The sequence below is a fragment of the Camelus dromedarius genome, chromosome 6 (genome assembly GCF_036321535.1).
Source record: "Camelus dromedarius isolate mCamDro1 chromosome 6, mCamDro1.pat, whole genome shotgun sequence".
In the NCBI taxonomy this organism is placed as follows: Eukaryota; Metazoa; Chordata; class Mammalia; order Artiodactyla; family Camelidae; genus Camelus; species Camelus dromedarius.
In genome coordinates, this window is record NC_087441.1 from 43,401,473 (window position 1) to 43,404,436 (window position 2,964).

A 2,964-nucleotide genomic window follows, 5' to 3' on the forward strand; every position below is an offset into this window, starting at 1 on the left:
GTTAGAGAAGAGAAGACAAGCAAGGTAACTACTGGCCATGAGAAGTTCATGATTGAGAAGCTTTTATTTATCTCTTCTTAGAAAAAGAATGTGCAAACTCTAGGAAGTTTGATCAGCTTTTCCTTAGAGGTCCACAGTATTTCCCTTAGCTCTTCTTTATTCTCCCCACCCATCTGCCCAGCCCATCCCTGTCCCACCCTCAAACGGTAAGACTCAAGACCAAGAGATAAAACTTGAGATAGAGTCAGGACAGGAAGCAAAACTGCAAAATAAGCAGGTTAGAGACCAATTAACACTGGAGAAAGTGTTGTGTCTTACTTATCTGCCTTTTTTTAGAACCCAGATCAGCTCCGCCTGGCACTTGGTGTGTTGCATATGCTTACAGAACAAATAATTGACGTCTACAATATGAGAACAAGCAGAAGGTCTATAGAAAATCGGCTCTGACTCTGGATTCCAGATGCCAGGAATCTAGTCAGGAGACTAGGAAGTACAGTCAGGAGAGAAGACTGAGCTCAACTTGAAATTCACAGACAGTCAAAAGTCAGAATCCAGAACGGCAGAGAACTGGTTTTCCTTGGTTAACACAAAATGGATTGCTCCCATTATATGGCAGGTGTACTTATATGGCCAATGACAATGGATTAGCTCAGCATCATTAAAAAAAAAAAGCTTAAAATGAATCTATGGGTACTCCAAAGCAATGCAAAACTAAACTGTCTTATAAGAGGTATAATATCTAGAATTGTGATGTTCAATGTGATAGCCACTAGCCACATGCAGCGATTTAAGTTTAAAATAAAGTTAAATCAACAATTCAGCTCCTCCTTTCCATTAGTCACAGTTCAGATGCCCAACAACTACATGTAGCTAGTGACTACCACATTGGACGTCATAAATATAGAACATTTCTACTCTAACAGAAAATTCTGTTGGACAACACTGATCTAGAGAGCAAGGTAGTAGTTCCCCTCTGCTCTGGTGCATTCAGTCAGTCAGTCCTGGGCATCGTTCTTCAAATGAAACATAAACAAAGAGGGGGGAAAAATCATTTGAGAAGTAGTTCAAAGAACTAGAGATGTTTAGTCTGGAAAAGAGGACAACCCAGAGCAAATGTGAAAATCACTTCCAAATATTGAAGGACTGTCATATTGTTCCATGTGACTTAAGGGCTAGAATTAAACCCATGGGTCAGAGTTAGAAGGAAAAAGCTTCTAGCTCAACAGAAGAGAAAACTCTTCTCCATCAGAACTATCCAAAGGCAGAATGCACCGTCTTATTAAGGGATGAGCTCTCCGTCCTGGAGGTGTTCAAGCAAAGGCTGAGCACATGTTGAACACACAGGTATTTAAAAAAAAATCAACAAGACTTGTGAAAGAAAGGAAGTTATGTGTCAAATATATTAGGGAGGAGGTGTGAATCCAAACATGAATGAGTAGTTGGACTTTCTAACTCTGAGATCTCTGACTCCTCTGATTGCTTTTCAGCCACCGGGTGAGAAATTCTGCAGAACATGGGAAAAGTAGGGAAAGAGTCTGCTATTTTGAGCAAGATCAGGTAGAAACTCAAGACTGTGACAGGGTGAGAGAGAGAGAGCTCCAGAGGAAAAAAGTGGATGATTAAGCAGTTTAACTGGAATTAAACGGAGCAGAGGACAGAAAAGAAGGTGCAGGAGGAAAGGGGGATTTTGATAAAAAGAAAGACAAAGAGAAGAAAGAATCGGGATGGAGAGAAAGAATGAGACGTGTGGGAGGTTTGTGATAAAAGGCACAAACAGAAGCTTCAGTTTTGCCTCTTCCTGACTTAATAAGCTCTTGTTAAGATAGTTTGCTTAAACAGGAGGAGAAAAAATATGAATGGGATATGTAACTAGAGAGCTTGATAAAAGGAGAGTCAAAAACAGATGACTATGATAAACATAAAACCTTACAAAGCTTTTGAAATACCAAAGCAGGAAAGATCCGATGACCCACAGAGCAAGAAGGGTTTCTTCTCCTACCACCTATTCACCCTCCACCCTTCAATAGTCTAATAAAAAATAATAGAACCATTTTGAAATGAATATTGTATTATTTCCCTACCCACTGCTGTAACCATTTACCACAAATTCACTGGCCTAAAACAACGGAAATTGAATCTCATGCAGTTTTGAAAGTCAGATGTCTAAAATGAGTCTTACTAGGCTAAAATCAGGATGTCATCAGGGCTGATTCCCTCTGGAGGCTCCAGGGATAAATCTGTTCTTTGTCTCTTGCAACTTCTGGGGGATGCCAGCATTCCTTGGCTCACAGCTACATTGCTCCAATTTTTGGCTTCTGTGATTGTCTCTCCTTTTCTGATTCTGACACTCCTGACTCCTCTTTAAAAGACCTTTGTGATTACTTTGGGCCCATCCAGGTAATCCAGGATAATCTCCCCGACTCACATTGCCTAATTCCCTTTCACCATATAAAGTAACATATTCACAGGTTCTGAGGATTAGGACGTGGACTTCTTTGGGAAACTATTATTCTGTCTACCATAAAGATGGCAAGCATTTGCTTTTCATAGTTAGAAATGTGATGTGAAAGTATTCGAAATTGAGGTCATTGACCCAGCAGTTGTAGGACACATGCTATTATTAAGGAGCATGGTGGTAGAAAAGTAATAATCAGGATTCAGGGGGCCTGCGTTCTAGACTTACCACTTCCATTAATTAGCTGTATGACCTTGAGCAAGTCACTACCTCTTCTCTGGAATTCTCCTTGTCTACGAAACAAAGTTTATCATTCTCCAATGGGGAGTTGTTGTGCCAGTGTTCTCAGCCTATTCTTTCTTTCTTGTAAAGGGCAGAAATCTTTCCTAACAGTTCATTGATTGCTGTTGTGAAGCCAGTTTCCCTCTTAGTAGCCAAATGGTCCAGGCTGCCCAGACGAACTCTGGGGCACTTTATGAAGCATGTCACTTAGTCTCTGTAATGATGTC